Genomic DNA, 15,102 nt, shown 5'->3' with positions numbered 1-15,102 from the left:
TGGGGGAGTTTCACTAATGCTAATGGCACTAACTTTACTTAAGCCCAACCGATAGCTGAAACAGGTAAAGGACACAAATTCACAGAAGTTAACAGGAAGCCCAATCGCCTTGCTCACTCTCCCCAACCCTACTCCTTCTTGTTGCAGTCCCTGTAGATAACCAAGCTGGTGTCATACAGCACCAGGTGCGAAACAGCCATAACAATTTTCCCCTCCATGTTTCTCAGCATCTGTGTCCTCAGTCTAGACATCAGTGCCAAACACCTCTAGTCTTCTTAACCATTGACTGTAGGCCTACAGTAAACTTGCAAGGTTTGGTGTCCAAAAAATTCGGCTGACCGATAAAGACAGGCCCTAGGCCTACTCAATTAAGCCTGTAGTTAGGAAAATATATTTGAACACAGACCCCAAAATACCTGTTTAAGGAGTTAATTCTACTCCACAATCTCAGCTTCACTTAAAACAATAACACCTGCATAGAAAATGTCGGTGCCTTTCTACAAATATGCGAAAAACTTAAAATGCAAAAGTATATTCAAAAGCCATAATCGAGATGATGGTCATATGAGAAAGGGATACTCACACCAGGAATAGTTTAAGGTTGAACAGGTTTTTCTGAATGAGTGCTCCTCCTCACACCCGCTCCTCGACAAGTTTCTCCTCCCTCGTCGCCAGATGTGCAGCTGGGCATTTCCTGGTCACCCAGTGCGCTATCTAGTTCTCAGTTATCTGAATGTTAGCTGAAAGTTAGCGCCAAGGCTAACTAAGTCCACACTCCACAGGTGCTAGCTGGGCGTTGGCCTAGCCAAACTCCTACTAAACTTCAATGGTCTAAAAACATTGCCATTCAGTCAAAGGCGCAACTCACCGTTACCAAACTCTTGAACATATTAAAACAAAACAAACCGTTATAGCCTGCAGAACAGCTTCTCTTCGTCATTAACAGGTTAGGTTTTAACCGGTAGTATGCTGCATTCACTGTCATTAGTAAGTTACAGGACTCCCTATGGCAATAATTAGGCTACAGACGTGGAAAAATGCCCTACATGTTCTATAAATATAAAATATAGTAAAAAGAACATCCAAAGGCTTGAGAACATTTATTAGCAAGCATATCGAAATCTGAAATCTGAAATTTCAATATAACCTGGGTATTTAAACGGCATGTGTTCCATGCAGGGGAGCAAAACCATTATAGAAACGTATGAACAACATTTAGCATTTGTATGGCTATTTGTCACAGGGTCTTTTTGATGGCACATGTTTTACAGGTGCTGTGGTTTTACATTCTAAAAAAAATATAGCCTACTGTATATTTTATGACATTTACAAAAAAGCGTTTTAGGTTTTCACATTCCTATTCAGAGCATAAAAATTGTACAACATAGTGTGATCCATGAATTCATTTGTAAAGGTCCGTAGCCAAAAGCTAAGCTATAAGAGCTTTGTGAATGTCAGACTGATTAACGAGTGCATACAAATGACAGGTTATTCCTCTTAAATCATGAACTTTAAATTTTTTTACCATACATAATATCATATGACATTAAAATGATGTCTGGAAATATTTACAAAAAATACCTGAGACCTTTAGAAGCTTAGCTGGTTATCTCAGTAAGAATGGTTTTCAAATGTATCTCTTTCAGAAACTGGGCAGATGACCTGTATCTGCCGATTGATAAACGTAGCAGCTGTGGTCATGCAGTGCAAACACAGTGATGCTCCATCACAGTGCTCAATTCTTTCATTCAACAAAATGTCACATTCAACATCAAAGCTGCACTGTACAGTGCAATTCAGACATATAGGTGCATCAGTGCAAACTCTGGTGCTTAATACTATGCAGTTCAGATAATCATTTGCACCACTGAGAGAACATAGAGGGTCTGGATGGATTATTTCCTGAGTCGTTGGCTTTTGATTCTCAGATAAGACGGTGGCTTTCCCTTTAGGTGCAAATTCCTTTCATCTAACCTAATCAATGGTATTTATCAAATGATTACAAGAATAATGACTTAAAATGCACAGAGGCTGTATTAATGGATGTAAATGCACTAAAAAAATCTGATCAATACACCGTAGACACTTCAGAAAATTACTTTGGCTACCCACAATGTTGTCTTTTCACCTATTTTACTTGCCTTTAGTTATTGGTTTGGGTGATTCTTGCCACAAAATGGCAGCTTGAAAAGTTGTAGAGTATGTGGCTCGTTGAGTATGACTGGGAATTGGAGCACAAAAAGCACCAAAGAACAATATGGCTTTCTTCATAATTCGACTGCTGCTGACAGTCTGCTAAAATAATTCTGTGGAGAATGTGAACCTCAATACACAGCAACATGAGAAATGGCAGGATTTAAAAAAAACAAATGCACACCGATGCCACTTGTTGTTCTAATGTGCCAGCACTCTACTGTTACTTGCAAAAATGCAATAGAGAAAAAGGCACTCTGCACTTGACACACTCACCCACTGTATTTTACTGCACTCAGTGCCATTTCTCCACTACCATTTTTCTCCTTTTATATGTCTACAATGTCAAATCCTGTTAGAAAACATAATGGCCAAAGGCTGTCTGAATCAGTATTAAACCACAGGCCGGCCAGGCAGCCATATGTGACATCTCCATTAGGTTGTCATGCATTAATGGGAAAATAGCAAACTGGCATCTGCTGTAAATGAACAGATTTTAAAGACAATGATTTTTAAAGTTGCTTCCTTTTGTATAACACCTTTCAAAAACAAAAGGAGCTGAAATTGTTTTGTAAGGTGCAGAGATGCATAATAACAACATTTAAAACACAACAAAGGAAAATAAAACATATTAAAATAGCATTAAATTGAATTTAAAAAAATTATGCTTTAACTGTTAACTTGTACCTTAACGCTTGAAACCCTATATACCTGTTTTCATGGTCTGCTATTTCGTTAAGTATTGTGTGTCCCTCCATCAATAGTTGTGCCTGTCATCTTCATAGGCCAAACAGATTACTGATGCATCTGCTAGCCTAGTATGAAAATAGCCTTTGGAGAAAAAGAAAATTCTTAAGTGTTTTTTACTGTGACCTTTGTCAAAGCGAGCACACTTGTATGTCGTTTTAAAAATGTAGTTTGTAAGGATGATGCCATTATAACGCAACACATTTTAAAAAATATGAACCCAGTGCAGAAGTTCAACACAGCTACCGTGGTTTCAAATGTAAAAAAAAAAATCTATTTGATGCACTAAGCTAGAACTCTCACCTGAGATCTCTGTCCAGACGAAAGAAGTATTTCTTTCAACCCTTTGATGCAACACATGGGTCAAAAGTGACCTGACTGAGTTTTTATTTTCTACAGCTTTGCAATAAATAAATATATTCATTCAGTATCCCAGGTATACAGCAGTTATTCCTTCTTTTCCGGTCATCACAAATCCTCGTTTTTATTTTTCCTTCCTTAGTTTTGGAATAAACAAAAACTGTGTTATGTCACGCATGCATACCTTGCTTTTGATTTTCAAAACATTTGCATGGCACCATAACAGACACATATCATTTATAACCATCTACAGACTATGGTGAAATTACATATTAAATGAATACACGTTATATAGACCAATATTGTGCATCAAAGGCATGAACAACAGAAACAATGATATGCTACAAATAAGGATGCAAAGGATTTCTGCCCGCCACTGCCGCCAGTATCAGGACACTAAAATTGAGCAAATAAATACCTAAACTTTGGTCTCATTGCCTTAATCAACTGCGAAGAATATGAGTAGATGGAAAGTGAATAATGTTTCCTGACAACCACAAAAATGGCTTTAGTGCAGCTGTTCACGACCACTTTGAGTCAAGGAATTAATATTGCAGGAAACTGCTTTGAGTAGGAATAATTTTTTTTCCCTCTAGCATGGCTGATTTAATAGTCCCATTATAAAGCAAGACTGAGTAAACACCTGCAGCCAGTCTGCCCGGAAAGAAGAACAATAACACGACTCCCTGCGACTGACAGCTGACAAAGTCAACCCCAGACAATTCCCTTACATCATTGTCAGTTGGCTTGAAAAAGACAAGGAAACAATCCCCAGGTAATGGTTTCTTTACCTGTTATTTGTGTAAACTCCTAGACCGACAAAATCCAATTTAAAACAAACAGTGATAGACATATTAGTTGGGTCTTGCATCTAACAGTCATGTAGGGAGGAGGAACCAACTATATTGAGTTCATGCTCAGAATCTGCCCTCAGCATCGCATCATTGTTTACATAAAGATCTTACTTTTGGGAGATAAAATACAATGGTTTTGGAACTATCAAAACACATTCACTCTGCATATGTTGAATGCTGGCATGTCCCTCTATTCTAAAGGTGAGTTATGGAATTTGTGTCTTCTAAACATTAATTTGTAAAGTCATATTTTTATTCAGACTTAATTTTAGCAGCTTGACACTGAAATAAAACATTAAATCATTCTTAAATTCACTGTAAGCCTATAGATGCAGATCGTTGTATACTTAGTTATCCCTGCGCCACTTTTATTTAATATGTCACCCGTTTATAATGGAATAAGAATTTGTGTAGCAAATGTGACTTTAAGATGTAATAAAAGTGAGTATCAATTTAGAGAATCCAGAGCGTGAGGTTTTTCTCTTCCCCTGAAATGAAATAAAATTGGCTCAATTAATCTCCACCGTCACACATGCATGAAGACATCTGATGAGGTGCATGGAAGTGCACAGAGATAAGATTGACGGATAAGATGGATGGGTATGAGGGCCCCTAATGAAACAGATGTGTACTTTAATTGGTTCAGTGATATTTATCAAGCATTTTAAGAGGCTGGCTATTAAAAAAAAATAAGTTTTTCAGACCAATTTGCTTCTTCAGAATTCAGATTCGTCAAATTAAAGCGGTGCGGCATGTAAAAGTGAGAAACACACATGCCACACAGTGCTCCCGCCTGCCACAGCACTGCCGGTTTAATCCAGACAAATTATTACACCTGGTCACAGTTCATCACAGGACAATGCTGTGAAATTGAGATTATTTTCCAAGCCTTCAAAGTTGAAATAGCTTTTCAGGTTTGGTGAATAGCAAATGCAGCAGCAGGACATGAGGGTAGATGTCGAAATATATCATTTAATAGTCTTTGGTTTCAAACAGTAGCACATCATGAAAGCCAAAACATTTCGTATTTATACCTATACCACATTGCAATACAATAGTAATGGTAACACTTTACAATAAGGGTACATCATGAACTGATAGTTAATGCTTACTTGACGCTATGAATTCTTAGTTAATGCATAGTTTATGCTTATAGAGCATTAACTAACTGTGAATGTGTAGTTATTTGGGCTGTCAAGCGATTAAAAAAATGTATCTAATTAATTACAGGCTCTGTGATTAATTAATCTAAATTTATCGCATACTTTTATGACACTTTTATACCTGTTTATAAACAGCTGTATAGCCTGCTACAGTTTGTTTCTCTCTCTCTCTCTCTCTCTCTCTCGCTCTCCGTCTCTCGTAACTTCTGTCTCCACAACAGACAGCGCTGCACTTCCACAGATGCCTATGCCGATTCATTCACCATCGTCGTACTCATAGGCAAAAATATTGACACACACACACACACACACACACACACACACACACACACACACACACATAGGGTGTCCATTTACGCGGGAGACGAGACAGCTAGCAAACAAAATTGAGACACATGGAGGAAGATTGAGAGATACTGTTTTGAACCTACAGTATCTCACAAAAGTGAGTACACCCCTCACATTTCTTCAAATATTTCATTATATCTTTTCATGGGACAACACTGAAGAAATGACACTTTGATAAAATGTAAAGTAGTCAGTGTACAGCTTGTATAACAGTGTAAATTTACTGTCCCCTCAAAATAACTCGACACACAGCCATTAATGTCTAAACTGCTGGCAACAAAAGTGAGTACACCCCTAAGAAAAAATGTCCCATTTGGGCCCAAAGTGTCAATATTTTGTGTGGCCACCATTACTTCCCAGCACTGCCTTAACCCTCTTGGGCATGGAGTTCACCAGAGCTTCACAGGTTGCAACTGGAACCCTCTTCCACCCATTCATGACAGCATCACGGAGCTGGTGGATATTAGAGACCTTGCGCTCCTCCACCTTCCGTTTGAGGATGCCCCAAAGATGCTCAATAGGGTTTAGGTCTGGAGACATGCTTGGCCAAGCCATAACCTTTACCCTCAGCTTCTTTAGCAAGCCAATGGTCGTCTTGGAGGTGGGTCGTTATCATGTTCCAATACTGCCCTGCGGCCCAGTTTACGAAGGTTGAGTGCACATGGTCAGCGTCAGACACAGAGGTTGGCTTTGGAAAAAAAGCCTATGAGTGCTGCCAGCATTGCTGAAGGGCTTGAAGGGGTGGGGGGTCAACCTGTCAGTGCTCAGACCATACGCCGCACTCTGCATCATACTGGTCTGCATGGCTGTCGTCCCAGAAGGAAGCCTATTCTAAAGATGATGCACAAGAAACCCCACAAAAAGTTTGCTGAAGACAAGCAGACTACGGACATGGATTACTGCAACCATGTCCTGTGGCCTGATGAGACCAAGATACATTTATTTGGTTCAGATGGTGTTAAGAGTGTAGGGCGGCAACCAGGTGAGGAGTACAAAGACAAGTGTGTCTTGCCTATAGTCAAGCATGGTGGTTGGAGTGTCATGGTCTGGGGCTGCATGAGTGCTGCCAGCACTGGGGATCTATAGTTCATTGAATTTTAACATGTAGTGTGACATACTGAAGCAGAGCATGATCCCCTCTCTTCATAAACTGGGCCGCAGGGCAGTACTGCAACATGATAACAACCCCAAACACACCTCCGAACGACCACTGGCTTGCTAAAGAAGCTGAGGGTAAAGGTTATGGCCTGGCCAAGCATGTCCCTAGACCTAAACCCTATTGAGCATCTTTGGGGCTTCTTAAAACAGGAGATGGAGGAGCGCAAGGTCTCCAGTATCCACCAGCTCTGTGATGTTGTCATGAATGAGGGGAAGAGGATTCCAGGGGCAACCTGTGAAGCTCTGGTGAACACCATGCCCAAGAGGGTTAAGGAAGTGCTGGGAAATAATGATGGCAAAACAAAATATCGACACTTTGGGCCCAATTTGGACATTTTCACTTAGGGGTGTACTCACTTTTGTTGCCAGCAGTTTAGACATTAATGGCTGTGTGTCGAGTTATTTTGAGGGGACAGTAAATTTACACTGTTAAACAAGCTGTACACTGACGACTTAACATTGTATTAAAGTGTCATTTATTCAGTGTTGTCCCATGGAAAGATATAATGAAATATTTGAAGAAATGTTAGGGGTGTACTCACTTTTGTGAGATACTGTATATTGTTGCACCCACCAAATCAATAATGCACAGACACTGCGGAGAATAAAGTAAGATGTCTTCCTACCTTCATGCTTATTTGCCCAAAGCATCCCTTAAACCGTCCATAGAGCCCTCTGCCCCGCCCTTTCCTCTGCTTCTCTCTTTACTTTTCTCCCTTTCACCCGTGCGGGCCGTGTATGCAAGCCACGATGCAAGCCATGATGCAAGCTACAGGTGCAGCTCGATGCAGCTCACCACTTTTGCACCGGGTCAAAGGGCACTGTAGAAGTGCGATTAATCTGCGTTAATTTTTTTAATCGCGCTAATTTTTCTGTGATTAATAATTGAAATTAACGCGTTAATTTGACAGCCCTATTAGTTAATTTAAATGTTTAAAAGTGGTAAACATGAACACATTATTTTGTGGTTTTGATTTTTTCTAAATTCAGGCTGAGGCACCTGTAAGAAGTTGAATGGTTAAAAAATAGCATGGTAAAGTATTAGTACAAGTACATTATTGATTGATATAGTCATTTTAAATAACTTACAGCACATTTTGTTTATGTACCGAATATGTGTACTGTATGTGTATTTCTGTGGATTTTGAATGCAAGTTATGCTTTCAGTGCAGTAACTTAGTGCATCACAACTGTGGAGATAAATAAAAAAGAAATGTACTTTGGATGTTTTTACTTATGCAAGCTTCTCAAATGTCATTGGTTTAACATCCCAGAACGGCAAAACAGTGACTGAACAATGGCATAGCGAAGCATTTGTTCATAGTACAATATGTTGAAGTACCATTTAATGAACATGATACATGATACATAGTATACCATATTCTCACTTGTTGTATATGCACTCTTTATACTGCAAAGGAAAATTGTAGTACAAATGTCACAGGAAATGCCTTCCTCAGTGTTCACGCTCAACTTAGAAATATGGCACATGATGTGGATTTCAACCATCTAAAACTGAATAAAGTACAATTCAGCCTGCGGGTTATTTGGATCCCAGGTGGAGAAAGAGGGTACCATGCACGACAAATCATCTCTTAAAGATTTATATCCCAGTTTCATGGTACAACTTTGCTGTATATAAAGGGTTGTGGAATGGCATCACAGTGAGGGTTCAAGAAATGATGGTCAAAGGGGAATTAACCTCAAGGCATGGATATAAAATAGTGTTGACATTTTTGCAGCCTAATACCGCATGGAAAGGGGGTGGGGGTAGTGAGTGCGTATCCCCGGAAATATGTCTAGCATTCTCTTTGTCTCCTGAAGGCAGCACCAAAAAGTGTGATGACAGAGTTGTAAATAAATAATTGGCTTGTTCTTAACATACACAGTACAGCCTGTACAGCAGAATGGAATACAGGGACGAGTTTGAGCAGCATGCTGGGAGGTGACCTCCTGTGTGCAGATCTGAAGGGTATCTCGGGTTTGAACTTGAAGGTTACACAACGTGGTGGAGATAAAAGATTTATCAGTTACTGTTTCTTAGAAAAACCATAGTGGTTGTAGCCAAACAAAATAGAATGAAAGTTGGGATATTTGTGCACAGAAAGTCCACTGTTGTTCTCATGCAGTGCAAAAGTAGAAAGATGACAAAGTTTGGTTATTTTTTAAGTATCACCGGTGGGATGCGTTTGTTTTTCTTACACCCCAATGAAGTCTGCATGAAACATCAGCTGTCTTTCACCTTCCTGTTCTTGTTTTTGTGTGAATGCATTCACCTCGTGGGTGTGTTAGATTTTCCTCTGTCTCCCCTGGGACATGCTACCCTGTTCCCGTTCTTACTCGGTGTTCTCCTGCGGTGTGCTTCAACACTAGACTGTCTCTACTGCTGAGATACAGGATATGCTCAGAGAGAGAAAAGAATAGTAGATAATAAGGATATGGAGAAAGAAAACTCCCCAGAGGGGTATACTACGAAGCGAGATTAAGGGCTGAGCGAGGTCTGTTGAGTCTAAAGCGGTCTAAAGCCAGAGTTTTCAGTATCACGAAAGGTGGCTCTCTTTCTACCTGGCTAGATCACCGTGGTAACAGAGGCTGCACGGCTAACCTGCCCAGACCAGTTTTTGTTCCAGAGTTTGAGTTTAAATTCGGCTCTTAGAGCGCTGCCCTTTAAGGAAACTACACCTTTTGAAATCCCGCGGAGGCGCGGACCTGACTATATTGTCTGAGCGATACTTCTCACTGAGTAAACTAGTTAAATCAGTAAACTTATTCAGTATTTAGTTTGTTTTCATATGTCTGTTTTCCTGGTTTACTTTCTACTCATGTCACTTCAGACCCGGCCACTCCCTCCTGCTCTGCACTCCCGGTTAATTACATTCACCTGGCCTGCCCCACACTCACCTGCTTCTCATCAGTTAATCAGCCCCAGTATATATTTCAGTTCAGTTCCATCAGTCAGTGCCAAATTGTGCTTTGTGCCTTCACCCAGCTTTCTGAGTTTATTCCATATCATTCTGACCCTGCCTGCTCCGTTCCTGTTTTTGACCTTGGACTTTCCTTTTTGCCTGCCCCAACTGGACTTGTTTGCCATGCTGTGTTACTACCTGGTTTGTCATCCACTTTTCATTAAATCTGTTTTTGAATCTGAACTGTTTCCTGTGTCGTGCAATTGGGTTCTTGTCTGTCTTTCCCGGAAACCTGACATATGCGTTGGAATGGTAAACGACTAATTACTGTATTCCCTCCTTGAGAGATGATGTAGCAGAAAGTATACAAACTTCAGGTTTAGCAGCCATCCTTATACCACAGTAAATGTTGGAATCTGTTGATATGGGCAGATCACTAAAGTATACTTAATCACACCTATTTAATTCAATGTATTCCCAAGAAAACACTATAAATCTTGGAGAAATTTTATTATTTTATGATTCTTGAGGCAGCATTGTATCTTGAATTCAGGACCGCCATTGTGTCCATGTCACTATCTTTTTAGATCAGCAAAAAGTTCTTGAGACATGTCGTCAATTAAGAATGAAACCATGATTAGGCCTATATGTCGTTTTTCGGCTTGAACACTTGCTTTTAGTTTTGCTTGACATCAGAATGCAGCATTATATTCAAGAAATATACTTTAGAGAATAGGGACATAATGGATTGGACTGACTCATTTAGACCCATAATACTAAAAGCTTTTGTCCTCCTTGTGGATTGAGTCATAGTGTAACTGGCCCTCTACATACGGGCTTGAGGTCAAAACCAAATTAATTTTCTCAACGCTTGTACCCTTCCAGTGCCTTCTTGTTTACATACTGTGATTAAACCTACCTGTAATTGATTAACTCATTAGCATGTTTGGGCCATCTTATCTCTAACTTTGCAGCGGTCTGCCTGCATTGCCTGGTTTCTAATAGCTCTGTTGCATTTGTATTGTTCCACTGCTGTTTGAACAACATTAGTCTTGGGACGAAGCGCCGATGGATAGCTTGCAATGGTTTCTCTCCGCATAGAGTTTGAATAATTGATGCTTTGATTGCCTGGGTATTCACAGACACAAGAAGGCTTTTCCTATTCTACCCCTAACACTGTTCGCATCTTAAATAGGCTTCCCCAGTGGCACAATGCACAGGGAAGCAAGTTTTGTGGCTCGAAGACAAGTACAGTACACCCCGTGTCCATCACTGGATTACCTCAAACTGCTGTTATTAGGCATGACAATGTGGCAAATATATTTACTGTAAGTGTAGGTGCAACTTTAGAATGTATCACTTGTCATCTGTAAAACATGACTCAACCTTGGCTGCAAAATGTATACAGTATGTTTCTTTAAGCATAATAGCAATTTTACCGCTATCTAATTTTTCCTAGCCAATGATACCCTAAACAGTTTAATCTACTTGAGATGCATGCCATAAACCGTGCACCTTATCTGTGGTGACCTTGCAGAATCTCACGCTCCATGGAAGCTTTAACTGGCTGTGTTTGCTTCTTCTGCTCTGTGGTTATTTATTCATGTTTGCACTCTGCTGGTGTATAAATCCCATAATTAAAGGGGATTTGTGTACAAAGAGCAGCAATGTGCCGCAGGCTCTTAATGTGGTGAAGAGCGCCATGCTGCATGAGGCCCTTTACAGCACAGAGATGGCGAATGGTTTATGTGGCGTGGTAACAGTCACAACGCTTGTGTCATGGCGTAATAGATTGAATTGTCTGTGAGATACACACATGTTTGAGGCCTCATTGACTTGCCATTAAACAATTAAACTGTCAATCTTCCGCCCTTAAAGGCCAATTACCTAACCTGACATTACATAGTCCATTGACATCTAATGGCTTGTCTTTCCAGCTCCTCCATGGTGTACATGATTCAGTGTGACACTATAAGTGCCATTGATGTGACAGCGTTGGCACCTCAATGACCTAATGTATTTAATTATGGCTTGGAAATAAGAAGAGTGTTTGTTTTACAGTGCACGTGTTTGGCTGATTTCCATACATCACTGAGATTACAGCCTCTCCTGAATTGCTATTGCTTTGCTTTTTTTAATTTTGTTTTGTCTATTGCTTATTCCAACCACTACCTCCTCGATGAAATAGTGAGGAGTATTCGTGGTGTTTTTTTCCCATCCAAAACCACCACAGCTGCCGAGTTGACAGTTTGAATTCTAATAATAAACACAGGGCTGGGAACTCCTGTTTAACCTTTGTTTCGAATGGAACCTTCATACTTGGATGCCAAATCTCTTGTAGGTAGACATTTACAATCTTCTGAATTATTCAGGTTGGTGAGTGACGCATCAAGTAAAGTCAAATCAACACCTGCCATTGGTTACTCTCATACCATGTTTGTTCAATGCTTGCTGTGTGTCCATGTCCTTTTTTTCTTTCTATATGATTACTGGTGAAGTATAGACAATGTTAACAAATATCCCAAAATCTACGATGGACTGTCACTATCATCAGGTTAAAATATCCTCTGTCCATTATTTCGATTTATCTTAAAATTATGCCGAACTGATGACATTTCAAACAGCCTGAACTGTGCTTCGGTTGAGCGCTAATTGGCAATAGCGTGCTTACACACTATGGTCTGATGGTGAGCATGGTACTAAACATTATACCTTATCGATACACTGTATCCTTGCACTACTTGTGTGTTCATTTATGTCTCAGGTGGCTCTCTTCACCTGTGTTTTTCTTGTTCTATATTATATTGTTGAGAGGAGCCTGGTACTTCGCAAAAAATTACAAATAAACCTTCTTGATTCTTGATTGATTCTTGATCTGTTTTGTGAATTTGAACATGTCATCGCGGTGACGTTAGCATTTAACTCAAGGACCAGAGTGCCCAAATACAGCCTCCCAGATATCATACAAATTAGGTATATTATTACATTTGAATAGTTAATAGTTCTTGTGCAACCTTCATGTGTTGTTGCATGATTTAATTGTATAAACAATCTCCCGCTTCAGACACCCAAACTCTTAGGTAGACATAGATTCAACCACACAGACGGGGGTGGCATCCATCTGGGAAGGGAAAGAGTCTGCCTGCGCTCATCAAGCCATGTTTTGGCCCGGGGACAACAATGCCACTGTGACTCTCAAGTCAGCTGGTCAAGGCTAGAAAACCAGGCACACAAACAGATAACTGAGAGAGAGAGAGAGAAGAGCGAAGGCTGCAGGGAATAGCAGCAGCTGTTGAAAAGGGAATTTCCTCAAGTTTGCTGCATTGCTGAAGGGAGATGTAGAAACACACACACAGACAGGCAGGCACACATGTACGAATCCAAACAAATGTGTGCACATTTTGACGGGGAGAATATCAATGTTCACAGGGCTCAATGTTCCCAGAGCTCATGGGATAATAGGTGGGGGAAAAAAATTCCACCACATGTCCGGAGTGTTGATCTGCAGCCCAAGCTATCCAGAAGTACTGGCATTTACAAGATTTCTGGGTAGTGTCCAGAGCTCATCGACTGAAACCCACTCCACTGCTGACAAAAAGTTTGTGAGTGTTTATAAAACGAAAACGGAGATAACTACAAAGACCATTGGGGTCCCCAAGTATTGGGGATCAGTGCTTTAAAAAAGTTCACCCCAGATGTTTGACTGGAAGCAGGGTGACATTATCTGATCACCAGGAAGCTGACTGTCTCATAAATGAAGCCTCTTACTTTGCATTCCACTGGACCCTCTAAACCACTAAACACTTTTTCCAAATGCTAGGCGGTTTTTATGGCCCCTTTTAATGGGCCCCATTACATCAGTTGAGGTCTTCCTATATTGGACTTTAAATGACTCCTGTAGAAGGACCACTGTAAAAAGCACTCAAAATAAAAGTTGGGGATGTGGCTGCACACCTCAGTGACCTAACATATATGTTCTTATGTTGGTTTTGCTCCCAACAGGCACATTTACAGTGCATGGCAAATGTGTGGACAACTCTACATACAACTATGCATGTGCCTGCTAAAGTGCCCGAATGTGGATCGGTGGATTTTTCTATATAGGGGTCAAACTAGCACTAACTGCTGGGAGCTGTGCTCTGCAGATAGCTGAGATGCCTGGATGCATGAGGGAGCTCTTGTGTGGACAGACTAATGAGGCATTGCAAAGACAGGAGTTGTTGAGTGGAAGAAATGATTTACGTCAGCAGGATGGACATCCATTTGGGAGGAAACGTTTGTCTTACCACTGAGATGCTGTCACAGACACACACAATCCTTAAGCTTTGGCTAGAGCCCATGTTGAACGACTTAAAGCAAACCAACCACTGCTTAGTGGTTGGTTAAGTGTGATGGTTTATTTTACATTATCAATCAGTACCAATGGGACTTTACCCTCTTGTTGTGTTTGTTTCATGATAACTATTTTTGTGTCCAGACTTTTGTGTCCGGACTCAACAATTACTCCTCGATTGTAGCTGCTTAGAAATCCATAATAATACATATATCATCACCTTATGTTGTGTTAAATCTTTTTACTAACTTAAGTGCTTGTGACCATTGCAAGTTTTGAACTTCTATTTGCTATTCATGGCCTGTAGTTCTCATTTACCTAAGCTCACACAACCAGATCAGTTTTTGAGTAAAAATGTTTTTTAGAGTTTGATTATTTGACTGTAACAAGTATTCAGATGAAAAATGTGAAACGACAAGACTACTAACAAGACATGATAAAAAGACTACATTGTTGAGCGTGCAACTAGCTGAATTCACCTTTCAAAATGTTGTACTGAATAAGCTTTAGCAACAGTTGTGTTTTACTAAAGCTGCTAAATCACATTTTCTGACTACTCAATAAAGTCCAATATTTGTTCTTCTTTTAGCTTTGGTTTGGACCCAACAAACTCCTGAGTCACTCACTTTGTATGTAAGCCACAGGATATCTTAGTAAATAGCTGCCTGAATGCAAGGTTGATAAGAGTGGTAAGAGTAAGCCAAAACAGTAAAGTTGTGTAAAACCTAAACAATGAGCTGAAAGACTTTAAAAAGCTCTGTTGAGCTGAGGGGAACTGCAGCCTGGTGATAAAGATACCTACAGGTGCAAAAAATAAGACCCTTGTTCTTATCAACTGTATTTTCCTTTAAAGCGGACCTATGATACTTTTCGACTTTTATGACCTATACACGTTGTTATAATGATTTATAGTCATGTTTAACCATACTAGAGTATCAAATAATTACGTACATGCATTTCGACGTATTCCCTGCTGACCGTCTGGGGTGGCTATGCAGAGCACTAAACACTATGGCAGCCGGTCGAGCCGAACTCGTTCA

The sequence above is a fragment of the Ammodytes marinus genome, assembly GCF_949987685.1.
Source record: "Ammodytes marinus genome assembly, chromosome: 2".
NCBI classification, from domain to species: domain Eukaryota; kingdom Metazoa; phylum Chordata; class Actinopteri; order Uranoscopiformes; family Ammodytidae; genus Ammodytes; species Ammodytes marinus.
The sequence above is the reverse complement of the archived record's forward strand: the minus strand, read 5'-3'. Positions refer to the sequence as shown.